This window comes from Mytilus californianus, unplaced genomic scaffold (assembly GCF_021869535.1).
Source record: "Mytilus californianus isolate M0D057914Y unplaced genomic scaffold, xbMytCali1.0.p SCAF_68, whole genome shotgun sequence".
NCBI lineage: Eukaryota > Metazoa > Mollusca > Bivalvia > Mytilida > Mytilidae > Mytilus > Mytilus californianus.
The window spans coordinates 28,195-43,184 of NW_026262721.1; the positions used below are offsets into that span (position 1 = coordinate 28,195).

Sequence of the window (14,990 nt, forward strand, 5' to 3'; positions counted from 1 at the left end):
TATAAATGTCATGCTATTTCACTGCAATATTGCAACAAAAGTGCAAACGCTGAAATGTCTGACCTACTTTACTTATCATGATTGAATTTATGTTGAAATTGTGTAACATGAAGGTCTAACTAAAAGTATTACGTGACCTTAACATTATCAATGGTAATTCTAAATTAGGTCAAAGTCGGTAACGTCCCCACTCAGACCGTACTAGCCGCAAAAATAAGTTCCATACAAAACTACAATATCTCAAATTTATAAATTGATAAATTCTTACCTTGTAAGTGAAAAAGTTTGTTATCTTTGTACATCTAAAGGCACATTGAAATTCATCAATAGAGATTACTGGATCTCCATCATGAGGAAACAACTTCCGTAATTCATTGAATGTTTTATCCATTGCGCCTACTGTTGATTTACACATACAACCTGTAAATATTAAAAATGATACATGTACTTTTTTATGTTTGTGGTTATGCTGAGGAAGTTTTTCTAAAAAAAAAACAATATAAAAATATAGCGTAAATGTACTTTCTCATATTCATGAGACAGAAGGATGCACATTTTCAATTCTAGTCTATATTGTGCGTTTATCTTCATTTTTGTTTTAACTATTTATCTGTTTCATGCACCTCCGATGTGTGTTGATTAGGTCCCTGAAACATTATCTCAGAATAAACAAAATAGGTCGGCTCGATACTTCAATTTTAGCTTTGCTGTATGAATATAACTCATTCCAGATGTAACAACATTTCTATCACAATTAATCTATTAAGCATCTTCATTTAGCTCAATTATGTCATCTTACTGAGTTAATTTTGGTGATTATCTGGATTGAGACGATCCCATTTAACTTCAAAATGGATACTAATGATACTATTACTAGTAACAGTCTCATTCATATCCAGAAATGTACAATAATGAACTGTTTATGAAAAATTATGAACATGTCATTTCTCTGCAATTATCCAGTAACATTCCAGACAAAGAAGCTGTTGAACCAGTGGTTCTAAATGGTTCATCTTCGCTAGCCAAGGGTTACGATCCAGTCCCCTCCTGGAGAGGAGGAGACTGGATCGTAATCCTTGGCTAGCTTAGATGTAAATGGTTAAGCCACCAGGATTTGGTTATTGAATACACGTGCTAAAGATGGATATGTTCTACTGCCGTTGATACTATTCCTTCCTCCTTTACTTTATGAGATATCACTAAAACTGACGTAATGACAGACTTTTACCTTCCTATGAGCAACACGACGGGATCCACTAGCTGAACATGAACTGCTTATCCTGCCAGAATAACCGAGTTCACCCACAGTTTTTGGTCGGGTTTGTTTTGATAATTCCTCTGTATTATTTTGTGGATTTTTGTTTTTGGGTTTGTCTTTCTTTATTTGGTAATGGTGTTTCCTGTTTTCCTTCAAATTATTGTTTTGTATTAACTTTTTGGTATTTCTTTTTGTCTTGTGCTTATATCTTAATTGAGAAAGGGGTCGGGGCTGTTATTCGTTGTGCTCATTCTCCGGCCTGTGACATCCAGTGAAGTAAACACAAATATTGGGTATGGTACAATGATGTATATCTTCTAGAATTGAACAGCAGCCATTTATCTCATTCGGAAAATGCTTGTACTAAGTCAGGAATGTGGCAGTTGTTTTTCACTTGTTCCGTTGATTAATAGTGTTTGATTTTGTCAGTTTTCTATGGACATCTTCCTTTAAATTTGCCTTGGAGTTCAGTATTTTTGTTGTACTATTTTTTGACTGGTTCGTGGAAGAATTGCTAAATTTAGATGACAGTAGAAAAGTCTGATGTTTAATTTGTTCCCCTCTTGATTCCAAAATACAGATAATTCCTTTAAGGGTCGATTCAAAGGAAATAATTGCCTGAAATTCCAGTGGACCTGTTTAGCCTGGCTGGTCAGGGGATCAACACTGTTCTAGGACATAATATATTAGTCCCAGCACTGCTGAAAATTAAATGATATTTTCGTAAAAGAGACTTCATTTATACTCTTTTGATCCTCAATAGTGGAGTAATTTCCCGTCTGCCAAATTATTTATGAATATGACATGCAGCAACAGAAAACGTTAAGTATGCTTAAGATACCAAAAGGGAACTTCAAAATCAAAACTAACGTCGAAGGGAGCCCGAAAAAATCATTGGGAAAAAACGACCAAAAGACAATCGACAGTCTTCAAAATATTCTTTGACACTTAAACTCAAAGACGAAAGATAGCAAAAAACTAGTACTTTCCTCGTTATTAGGTATTCATGTAAAGCTAAATCTAAAATATTACGCGCTTACACATATTCGCCATTTAATTTCACCTTTAATATTCACTTCCCTGTCTTTTATCCCGCAAACATCATCGTGGAATAATGCTTTTGCTGATAGGATTTTGGTGTTCTGAGATAAAAAAAAAAGTCAGAAAGGATTATAGTTTTTTTTTAAGCAAGAGTTATATTTTTGTCATCATTTGGTCCAAAATGATCACTTTCTTTTCTTTAAATCTTTCATAAGTCTTATATTTGAATGTGTCTCAGGGGCGGATCCTGCCATTTATAAAGGGGGGGGGGGGGTTCCTAACCCAGGATAAAGGGGGGTTCCAACCATATATCCCCATTCAAATGCATTGATCGTATAAAAAGGGGGGGGGGGGGGTTCCAACCCCCGGAACCCCCTCCCTCCCCCACTGGATCCGCCACTGTGTCTTTTAGCAGTAAATTAAGATTTATTGATATCGTGCTATCTATTTGCTTACCAACTACCGTTGCCCATTCTGACACTTGTACTGATGATCCTGTCCAGGCTGGTAAAATATCCGGAATGTCAATATCACCAGCATCTCCTCTGATGTTATCTAATTTTGCAACAGTACAGTCGTTCCAAGCATTGGCCCAAGTAACTTTGTATGAGGAAGACAAAAGATTAACAAGTTTATAAGAGCTAACCTATGTTGTTCAAAAGTAACAATATGGTTGTTTAAGCAATTGTTATTTACCGCTTTATATAAAGCATTTCTTTAAAACTATGAATAGACAAAAACTTACAATCAAATTAATAAACTTACCATTTCTTCTTGTGTGTGTGGTAACAATATTACACATTGTTATTACCAAAATTAACGTGCAATACATTTTTGAAAATACATCTATATAAAAACAAAGTTTTATAAGAGAGGAAGATGATGTCGATTTCGAAAAATATTATTTTCAATAAATGAAGAAATAACGGATGTGGTAACGAGCTATGATAGAAATTGAATTTTGTGAAATCAATTTATATTTCCTCGGTGTAAATTATGAATAACATCCTGACTATATATGTATATATGCCAACATATTACAGCATTGTTTTTGAACAAACACTCATCGACGACCACTTACTTTCGGACGAGCACATTAATTGTATAAAATTAAACATCACAGTTAGACGAACTTATAGTCCATTTTACCAGACTCAAGCTAGCGACCAATTCTAGCGACCAATCAAGCTAGCGACCAATTCTAGCGACCAATCAAGCTAGCGACCAATTCTAGCGACCACTAAAGAACACAATGAGAATCGACTTGTCTAAGAATCTTTATGTGGTATATGAGAAAACCACAAAACCACATTATGAAACAACGTTCTGTTAAAAAGAAAATCTATCTACCAGTACGGTATATATATTGTTTGTTAACGTTTAAATGACCAGAAATGTCCATCAAATTAAGGGAGAAGGGACACTACAATACGAATGACGTCTGTAGCTGAATGCACTGACTAGTTTGGTTGCTAAATGTCTGCATCAATATCAATGAGTAAAATACAACATGCCAGAAAATCGTAAAAGTCAAAACAATTTAATACAATAGAAAAACAAAGGATATGGGGTATCCCTCCATGACACAAAATCAGTAAATGCACAGCGAAAAACACACAAAGAGCTTAGAACATTCTTTGTTAACGAACTATTTTTATTCCCCTACATTCGAACACATACTATATGTTATCATATATGTATTTATACAAATAAAGGTGCGCCCCTCTCCGGAGTTTATTCTATTGGGAGAGGGACTAGTTGGGAAATAAAGTAATCCATATCTTAACGTCTTCTTTACGATTTCTCTGTTTTCCAAACTCTAAACCGAGATCGCAAAGATAAATCGATTATTGTAAACAAAATATTAAAAACGGAGCGTATATCCCCCAAGCACATAATGGCTATACAATAGCACTTTGCGGTTTAGAAATCAGAATAAAAAGCTAAAGAGTTTTTGTGAATTTGAATAATAAAAAAAACAAGAGTGTTTGTTTATGATGATTTGCTCGCACAATCGTGTTCAATATTCAATGAACCGTAAATAATTTAAAAAGTACATATTTTAATGAACATGTGTAACTAGTTTCAAGTTGATCTGACTGCAACGTCATCTTAGACTAGATTCAACACTTACGTCATTCTAATGCAGTATGAATGGACGGACAAACGGACAAACGAATTAACGAACGAACGAACAAAAAAAAACCCAGATAATATTATGGGCTTTACTGTCGTAGGCGGAGCATAGAATAACTATGTAATGTGAGTTCACTTAAACTTGTTCCTTTGTACAATGTATCAGCTTTCAAATAAACGAAATAAGAAAAATATTATGTGCGAAAGAATAACTATATACTGGCTTTCCATACACTCGGCATCCTCAAATATCCTTTGTTTTCTAGAAAAGGAACTTTTAATGTCTATTCCCTATTCTGAAAATGAAAACATACAAAATAACAAACTGTAAGAGTACATTTCATGCCCACAAACAATATTTTGAATTGAAAGTATACGTGCACTATTTTGTACGGCATGCATCCTTACTTAAAAGAAAAGTAAAGATTTTTTTGTTTAAAAAAAACCCGTACACTTTGAATGTCAACTTTGAACCCCTTCAATTCCCAGAAGGTCCTAACCCCCAAAAAATCATTCAAGTGGGTCCTGCTCTGATTCATTACCTTTCATTTGAGCTATGTCCGGTGTCGAACTTTGCCGTACAGAGCTTGCGAGACTTGCCGAAAGAATGTACGGTGGACCTTTTAAAAAAAAAAATAATACCAACTTTTAACCCCTTCAATTCCCAGAAGGTCCTAACCCCTAAAAAATCATTTAAGTGGGTCCTGCTCTGATTCATTACCTTTCATTTGAGCTATGTCCGGTGTCGAACTTTGCCGTACGGAGCTGGCGAGACTTGCCGAAAGAATGTACGGTGGACATGTTAAAAAAAAAAATAATACCAACTTTGAACCCCTTCAATTCCCAGAAGGTCCTAACCCCCAAAAAATCATTCAAGTGGGTCCTGCTCTGATTCATTACCTTTCATTTGAGCTATGTCCGATGTCGAACTTTGCCGTACGGAGCTGGCGAGAATTGCCGAAATAATGTACGGTGGACACGTAAAAAAAAAAAAAACAGCTTTGAACCCCTTCAATTCCTAGAAGGTCCTAACCCCCAAAAAATCATTTAAGTGGGTCCTGCTCTGATTCATTACCTTTCATTTGAGCTATGTCCGATGTCGAACTTTGCCGTACGGAGCTGGCGAGACTTGCCGAAAGAATGTACGGTGGACACGTGAAAAAAAAATAATACCAACTTTGAACTCCTTCAATTCCCAGAAGGTCCTAACCAGCTCCGTACGGCAAAGTTCGACACCGGACATAGCTCAAATGAAAGGTAATGAATCAGAGCAGGACCCACTTAAATGATTTTTTGGGGGTTAGGACCTTCTAGGAATTGAAGGGGTTCAAAGTTGGTATTATTTTTTTTTACGTGTCCACCGTACATTCTTTCGGCAAGTCTCGCCAGCTCCGTACGGCAAAGTTCGACACCGGACATAGCTCAAATGAAAGGTAATGAATCAGAGCAGGACCCACTTAAATGATTTTTTGGGGGTTAGGACCTTCTAGGAATTGAAGGGGTTCAAAGCTGGTATTTTTTTTTTTTTTACGTGTCCACCGTACATTCTTTCGGCAAGTCTCGCCAGCTCCGTACGGCAAAGTTCGACACCGGACATAGCTCAAATGAAAGGTAATGAATCAGAGCAGGACCCACTTAAATGATTTTTTGGGGGTTAGGACCTTCTGGGAATTGAAAGGGTTCAAAGTTGGTATTATTTTTTTTTTTACGTGTCCACTGTACATTCTTTCGGCAAGTCTCGCCAGCTCTGTACGGCAAAATTCGACACCGGACATAGCTCAAATGAAAGGTAATGAATCAGAGCAGGACCCACTTAATTGATTTTTTGGGGGTTAGGACCTTCTAGGAATTGAAAGGGTTCAAAGCTGGTATTATTTTGTTTTTTACGTGTCCACCGTACATTCTTTCGGCAAGTCTCGCCAGCTCCGTACGGCAAAGTTCGACACCGGATATAGCTCAAATGAAAGGTAATGAATCAGAGCAGGACCCACCTAATTGATTTTTTGGGGGTTAGGACCTTCTAGGAATTGAAGGGGTTCAAAGTTGGTATTATTTTTTTTTTACGTGTCCACCGTACATTCTTTCGGCAAGTCTCGCCAGCTCTGTACGGCAAAATTCGACACCGGACATAGCTCAAATGAAAGGTAATGAATCAGAGCAGGACCCACTTAATTGATTTTTTGGGGGTTAGGACCTTCTAGGAATTGAAAGGGTTCAAAGCTGGTATTATTTTGTTTTTTACGTGTCCACCGTACATTCTTTCGGCAAGTCTCGCCAGCTCCGTACGGCAAAGTTCGACATCGGACATAGCTCAAATGAAAGGTAATGAATCAGAGCAGGACCCACTTGAATGATTTTTTGGGGGTTAGGACCTTCTGGGAATTGAAGGGGTTCAAATTTGGTATTATTTTTTTTTTTACATGTCCACCGTACATTCTTTCGGCAAGTCTCGCCAGCTCCGTACGGCAAACTTCGACAACGGACATAGCTCAAATGAAAGGTAATGAATCAGAGCAGGACCCACTTAAATGATTTTTTGGGGGTTAGGACCTTCTGGGAATTGAAGGGGTTCAAAGTTGGTATTATTTTTTTTTTACGTGTCCACCGTACATTCTTTCGGCAAGTCTCGCCAGCTCCGTACGGCAAAGTTCGACATCGGACATAGCTCAAATGAAAGGTAATGAATCAGAGCAGGACCCACTTAAATGACTTTTTTGGGGGTTAGGACCTTCTAGGAATTGAAGGGGTTCAAAGCTGTTTTTTTTTTTTTTACGTGTCCACCGTACATTATTTCGGCAATTCTCGCCAGCTCCGTACGGCAAAGTTCGACATCGGACATAGCTCAAATGAAAGGTAATGAATCAGAGCAGGACCCACTTGAATGATTTTTTGGGGGTTAGGACCTTCTGGGAATTGAAGGGGTTCAAAGTTGGTATTATTTTTTTTTTTACATGTCCACCGTACATTCTTTCGGCAAGTCTCGCCAGCTCCGTACGGCAAAGTTCGACACCGGACATAGCTCAAATGAAAGGTAATGAATCAGAGCAGGACCCACTTAAATGATTTTTTAGGGGTTAGGACCTTCTGGGAATTGAAGGGGTTCAAAGTTGGTATTATTTTTTTTTTTAAAAGGTCCACCGTACATTCTTTCGGCAAGTCTCGCCAGCTCCGTACGGCAAAGTTCGACACCGGACATAGCTCAAATGAAAGGTAATGAATCAGAGCAGGACCCACTTGAATGATTTTTTGGGGGTTAGGACCTTCTGGGAATTGAAGGGGTTCAAAGTTGACATTCAAAGTGTACGGGTTTTTTTTAAACAAAAAAATCTTTACTTTTCTTTTAAGTAAGGATGCATGCCGTACAAAATAGTGCACGTATACTTTCAATTCAAAATATTGTTTGTGGGCATGAAATGTACTCTTACAGTTTGTTATTTTGTATGTTTTCATTTTCAGAATAGGGAATAGACATTAAAAGTTCCTTTTCTAGAAAACAAAGGATATTTGAGGATGCCGAGTGTATGGAAAGCCAGTATATAGTTATTCTTTCGCACATAATATTTTTCTTATTTCGTTTATTTGAAAGCTGATACATTGTACAAAGGAACAAGTTTAAGTGAACTCACATTACATAGTTATTCTATGCTCCGCCTACGACAGTAAAGCCCATAATATTATCTGGGTTTTTTTTTGTTCGTTCGTTCGTTAATTCGTTTGTCCGTTTGTCCGTCCATTCATACTGCATTAGAATGACGTAAGTGTTGAATCTAGTCTAAGATGACGTTGCAGTCAGATCAACTTGAAACTAGTTACACATGTTCATTAAAATATGTACTTTTTAAATTATTTACGGTTCATTGAATATTGAACACGATTGTGCGAGCAAATCATCATAAACAAACACTCTTGTTTTTTTTATTATTCAAATTCACAAAAACTCTTTAGCTTTTTATTCTGATTTCTAAACCGCAAAGTGCTATTGTATAGCCATTATGTGCTTGGGGGATATACGCTCCGTTTTTAATATTTTGTTTACAATAATCGATTTATCTTTGCGATCTCGGTTTAGAGTTTGGAAAACAGAGAAATCGTAAAGAAGACGTTAAGATATGGATTACTTTATTTCCCAACTAGTCCCTCTCCCAATAGAATAAACTCCGGAGAGGGGCGCACCTTTATTTGTATAAATACATATATGATAACATATAGTATGTGTTCGAATGTAGGGGAATAAAAATAGTTCGTTAACAAAGAATGTTCTAAGCTCTTTGTGTGTTTTTCGCTGTGCATTTACTGATTTTGTGTCATGGAGGGATACCCCATATCCTTTGTTTTTCTATTGTATTAAATTGTTTTGACTTTTACGATTTTCTGGCATGTTGTATTTTACTCATTGATATTGATGCAGACATTTAGCAACCAAACTAGTCAGTGCATTCAGCTACAGACGTCATTCGTATTGTAGTGTCCCTTCTCCCTTAATTTGATGGACATTTCTGGTCATTTAAACGTTAACAAACAATATATATACCGTACTGGTAGATAGATTTTCTTTTTAACAGAACGTTGTTTCATAATGTGGTTTTGTGGTTTTCTCATATACCACATAAAGATTCTTAGACAAGTCGATTCTCATTGTGTTCTTTAGTGGTCGCTAGAATTGGTCGCTAGCTTGATTGGTCGCTAGAATTGGTCGCTAGCTTGAGTCTGGTAAAATGGACTATAAGTTCGTCTAACTGTGATGTTTAATTTTATACAATTAATGTGCTCGTCCGAAAGTAAGTGGTCGTCGATGAGTGTTTGTTCAAAAACAATGCTGTAATATGTTGGCATATATACATATATAGTCAGGATGTTATTCATAATTTACACCGAGGAAATATAAATTGATTTCACAAAATTCAATTTCTATCATAGCTCGTTACCACATCCGTTATTTCTTCATTTATTGAAAATAATATTTTTCGAAATCGACATCATCTTCCTCTCTTATAAAACTTTGTTTTTATATAGATGTATTTTCAAAAATGTATTGCACGTTAATTTTGGTAATAACAATGTGTAATATTGTTACCACACACACAAGAAGAAATGGTAAGTTTATTAATTTGATTGTAAGTTTTTGTCTATTCATAGTTTTAAAGAAATGCTTTATATAAAGCGGTAAATAACAATTGCTTAAACAACCATATTGTTACTTTTGAACAACATAGGTTAGCTCTTATAAATTTGTTAATCTTTTGTCTTCCTCATACAAAGTTACTTGGGCCAATGCTTGGAACGACTGTACTGTTGCAAAATTAGATAACATCAGAGGAGATGCTGGTGATATTGACATTCCGGATATTTTACCAGCCTGGACAGGATCATCAGTACAAGTGTCAGAATGGGCAACGGTAGTTGGTAAGCAAATAGATAGCACGATATCAATAAATCTTAATTTACTGCTAAAAGACACAGTGGCGGATCCAGTGGGGGAGGGAGGGGGTTCCGGGGGTTTGAACCCCCCCCCCTTTTTATACGATCAATGCATTTGAATGGGGATATATGGTTGGAACCCCCCTTTATCCTGGGTTAGGAACCCCCCCCCCCTTTATAAATGGCAGGATCCGCCCCTGAGACACATTCAAATATAAGACTTATGAAAGATTTAAAGAAAAGAAAGTGATCATTTTGGACCAAATGATGACAAAAATATAACTCTTGCTTAAAAAAAAACTATAATCCTTTCTGACTTTTTTTTTTATCTCAGAACACCAAAATCCTATCAGCAAAAGCATTATTCCACGATGATGTTTGCGGGATAAAAGACAGGGAAGTGAATATTAAAGGTGAAATTAAATGGCGAATATGTGTAAGCGCGTAATATTTTAGATTTAGCTTTACATGAATACCTAATAACGAGGAAAGTACTAGTTTTTTGCTATCTTTCGTCTTTGAGTTTAAGTGTCAAAGAATATTTTGAAGACTGTCGATTGTCTTTTGGTCGTTTTTTCCCAATGATTTTTTCGGGCTCCCTTCGACGTTAGTTTTGATTTTGAAGTTCCCTTTTGGTATCTTAAGCATACTTAACGTTTTCTGTTGCTGCATGTCATATTCATAAATAATTTGGCAGACGGGAAATTACTCCACTATTGAGGATCAAAAGAGTATAAATGAAGTCTCTTTTACGAAAATATCATTTAATTTTCAGCAGTGCTGGGACTAATATATTATGTCCTAGAACAGTGTTGATCCCCTGACCAGCCAGGCTAAACAGGTCCACTGGAATTTCAGGCAATTATTTCCTTTGAATCGACCCTTAAAGGAATTATCTGTATTTTGGAATCAAGAGGGGAACAAATTAAACATCAGACTTTTCTACTGTCATCTAAATTTAGCAATTCTTCCACGAACCAGTCAAAAAATAGTACAACAAAAATACTGAACTCCAAGGCAAATTTAAAGGAAGATGTCCATAGAAAACTGACAAAATCAAACACTATTAATCAACGGAACAAGTGAAAAACAACTGCCACATTCCTGACTTAGTACAAGCATTTTCCGAATGAGATAAATGGCTGCTGTTCAATTCTAGAAGATATACATCATTGTACCATACCCAATATTTGTGTTTACTTCACTGGATGTCACAGGCCGGAGAATGAGCACAACGAATAACAGCCCCGACCCCTTTCTCAATTAAGATATAAGCACAAGACAAAAAGAAATACCAAAAAGTTAATACAAAACAATAATTTGAAGGAAAACAGGAAACACCATTACCAAATAAAGAAAGACAAACCCAAAAACAAAAATCCACAAAATAATACAGAGGAATTATCAAAACAAACCCGACCAAAAACTGTGGGTGAACTCGGTTATTCTGGCAGGATAAGCAGTTCATGTTCAGCTAGTGGATCCCGTCGTGTTGCTCATAGGAAGGTTAAAGTCTGTCATTACGTCAGTTTTAGTGATATCTCATAAAGTAAAGGAGGAAGGAATAGTATCAACGGCAGTAGAACATATCCATCTTTAGCACATGTATTCAATAACCAAATCCTGGTGGCTTAACCATTTACATCTAAGCTAGCCAAGGATTACGATCCAGTCTCCTCCTCTCCAGGAGGGGACTGGATCGTAACCCTTGGCTAGCGAAGATGAACCATTTAGAACCACTGGTTCAACAGCTTCTTTGTCTGGAATGTTACTGGATAATTGCAGAGAAATGACATGTTCATAATTTTTCATAAACAGTTCATTATTGTACATTTCTGGATATGAATGAGACTGTTACTAGTAATAGTATCATTAGTATCCATTTTGAAGTTAAATGGGATCGTCTCAATCCAGATAATCACCAAAATTAACTCAGTAAGATGACATAATTGAGCTAAATGAAGATGCTTAATAGATTAATTGTGATAGAAATGTTCTTACATCTGGAATGAGTTATATTCATACAGCAAAGCTAAAATTGAAGTATCGAGCCGACCTATTTTGTTTATTCTGAGATAATGTTTCAGGGACCTAATCAACACACATCGGAGGTGCATGAAACAGATAAATAGTTAAAACAAAAATGAAGATAAACGCACAATATAGACTAGAATTGAAAATGTGCATCCTTCTGTCTCATGAATATGAGAAAGTACATTTACGCTATATTTTTATATTGTTTTTTTTTTAGAAAAACTTCCTCAGCATAACCACAAACATAAAAAAGTACATGTATCATTTTTAATATTTACAGGTTGTATGTGTAAATCAACAGTAGGCGCAATGGATAAAACATTCAATGAATTACGGAAGTTGTTTCCTCATGATGGAGATCCAGTAATCTCTATTGATGAATTTCAATGTGCCTTTAGATGTACAAAGATAACAAACTTTTTCACTTACAAGGTAAGAATTTATCAATTTATAAATTTGAGATATTGTAGTTTTGTATGGAACTTATTTTTGCGGCTAGTACGGTCTGAGTGGGGACGTTAGTCCGATTACCGTGTAGGGTTAAATTTCCCTTGCAACCACTCTCTGGAGTGTCCGTAGGTTTGTGTGTGGCAAGGCCAACTTTTTGCCCATATCAAACATGAAGAAATTACCCTCATTCTGAGTAACTATTCAAATCACTCGCCATTCATCCCGGTGGACCTATCTCACAGCACCTGCCCACTGAATTAAATATTAATTAAGACCCGTTGGTTTATCTGTAGTCAGTGGTACATTGTATAGTGACCTATAGTAATCCGCTTGTTCGTCCATCAGCCAGTCATAAATCTTTTCCGTTCTCTTACTCCCTTAGAGTTCGGTAAAACTTGACATGTTCATCACTACTGAGGGGTTTCGCGTACAAGGAAGTCAACCTAACGTTAAAACCAAAGGATAAATACTTAGCCATCCCTGTGTATATGTACAAAACACGTATCAGCTATCTAATTTTTAAACCTCTTGGAGTTTGTTGATGAAACATGACACGTTTTTTTACGGTATCAGCTAAACTTTGACGCGAATGAGTAAAACATGGAAATATATGTACAGGAGTTAATTTCATCCCGAATGATAGATAGTAGGTATAATCTGAAATAAAGGAAAATTATTATCGATTGCACATTATGTGATATAGTATATCAGTACATGTTACTTAAATGTCTATTTGTCTGGATGCATTCATCTTTTAAGACGAGTTGACATGAATGCTTCAGATATGCATGATGCTGTTATTGAAATTGAAAGAAGTTTTGATCATGTTTATGCATCAAATGTATAATGCATAAAAAAACTACTATCCACATAAATCAAACAACAAGCAGTATGTCTCAAATCAGACTAGGGGTATACAATACAATACATGTTTTTTTTTGTAGAGGGATTTGTATTTCAAAGTTACGAAAAAGAGTGCAGTACGTTTTTAAAAAAAATTTAAAATGATCATTTACAAGGAGTAAAAAGTTGGAAGAAATCCTTTAAAGTGATTATGAAATATGAAATGAATTGCTTCTCTATTTGTCATGAGCATCTTATTACATATATTATACATTGTAACATATGTAGGTATTTCCGTCTTACCAGAAATGGACCAAAGTTATACCAACGTATTTTCTTGAATATTGCCAGCTATATAATTAAATGAAACTTGATAATGTGAGAACACAACTACAAACGAGATATTTACACCAAAATCACTGTATTTTTTTTTCAAAGGATTATTATTGCCAATGTTTCAACAATCATACAACTACACAAATGAACATACTAGATAAAATGAGACAAAATTGTGCACGACCTTTACATGGTCCAAATCAGTGTGACTTCCTATTGTATAAATTCCAGTCCTGTAAGTATAATGAATTTAACAATTTAACAAAACTCATATTGATATGTAACTTTTAATGTAATTCATTTAAAACTCAAAACTTAGTGCCTTGGGATTAACCGTAGCAATCATTTGACCTCATTTTCATGGTTTATAAGTCAAGTTTTCTTGGTTATGTTTGTTCCTCGGATACTATAAGCAATAGGTCAACTATATTTGGTGTATCGAATGATTGCATGATGTAAATGCTGTACATGGTGTCTGGAAGGGTTCATCTGACCTTGACTTCATTATAATTAGGAAAGTAGTTTCTCAGGAACTACAAACAAAAGGCTAACTATATCATGTAAGGTTAACATGTCTGTCTGGCAGGGTCACAGACTTTGACCTAATTTACAATTACCATTGATAATGTTAAGGTCACGTAAAACTTTTAGTTAAACCTTCATGTTACACAATTTCAACATAAATTCAATCATGATAAGTAAAGTAGGTCAGACATTTCAGCGTTTGCACTTTTGTTGCAAAAGCATGACATTTATAAAACTAGAGAACATTTGAGGTCAACGGTGGATGTGCACTTTCTCCTCAATAGGGGTAATATCATCGTTGTTTTACTCAATTTGTCTGTTGAATTGGCATTTTTATGAATAGTGTAAACTTTTATTGCATTTGAGAAAGTAAACATGGCAGCGAATTCTCGACTTCCTTTAGTGTTTAAAAGCATTGATAATTGGATCACTTCATATTTCTAAAATATTTTATAGGAACGCCAAATAGAATAAGAATGTTGCCTTAAAACACTAAAAATATATGCCATGAAATACAGGGTTAATTTTCATACAACTGGAAAATTCATGAAGATTATATATATTTTATCCTAGTTAAACATGATAACAGATGTGACATACTATGTTATGGTGGTATTACCTCGTAAATAGAAATATCAGTGTTTTAATATTCGAAGACATTTTGGAGTAAATGCTTGTTAATTTGTTTTTTGGTGCAACTCATGATGAAAGAGAGTCAATACCAACAGGTCATTCTAAAATCATAAGTCTAATAAAAACAGACAACGCCATGTAAAAAAACAACAAAAGATCAAACAACAATAACAAAACATTAAATAAAAAACAGAAGACTGAGGAACACGAATCCCACAAAAAGTGCTCCGGAAGGGGCAAAATTTCTGCTCCACATGTGGCACTCGTCGTGTTGATCAGGCAAGTATACATCCGGTAATAAGCCGCTTTCGGTAAT

General features: G+C 35.7%; 4 long non-coding RNA genes across 6 annotated transcripts; 3 read left to right on the forward strand and 1 right to left on the reverse strand.

The window, feature by feature from the left end:
- Positions 1-273: 273 nt before the first annotated feature.
- On the reverse strand, positions 274-3,198 carry LOC127707391 (uncharacterized). Its single transcript, XR_007984844.1, has 3 exons — positions 3,065-3,198; positions 2,756-2,899; positions 274-420 (listed from the first exon to the last, which is right to left on the reverse strand). It is a non-coding gene; the product is annotated as an uncharacterized LOC127707391 (long non-coding RNA).
- Positions 3,199-5,065: 1,867 nt separating this feature from the next.
- LOC127707371 (uncharacterized) lies at positions 5,066-5,496 on the forward strand. Its single transcript, XR_007984825.1, has 2 exons — positions 5,066-5,285; positions 5,461-5,496. It is a non-coding gene; the product is annotated as an uncharacterized LOC127707371 (long non-coding RNA).
- A 235-nt stretch (positions 5,497-5,731) lies between these two features.
- LOC127707368 (uncharacterized) lies at positions 5,732-8,205 on the forward strand. 3 transcript variants are annotated; one of them, XR_007984823.1, is made up of 3 exons: positions 5,732-5,868; positions 6,936-7,112; positions 7,646-8,205. It is a non-coding gene; the product is annotated as an uncharacterized LOC127707368 (long non-coding RNA). The 3 variants fall into 3 exon arrangements; XR_007984821.1 differs by having other exon boundaries at positions 6,936-7,034; positions 7,568-8,204; XR_007984822.1 differs by lacking the exon at positions 7,646-8,205 and adding an exon at positions 7,289-7,366.
- A 1,190-nt stretch (positions 8,206-9,395) lies between these two features.
- On the forward strand, positions 9,396-12,312 carry LOC127707372 (uncharacterized). Its single transcript, XR_007984826.1, has 3 exons — positions 9,396-9,529; positions 9,695-9,838; positions 12,168-12,312. It is a non-coding gene; the product is annotated as an uncharacterized LOC127707372 (long non-coding RNA).
- The last annotated feature ends 2,678 nt before the right edge of the window (positions 12,313-14,990 follow it).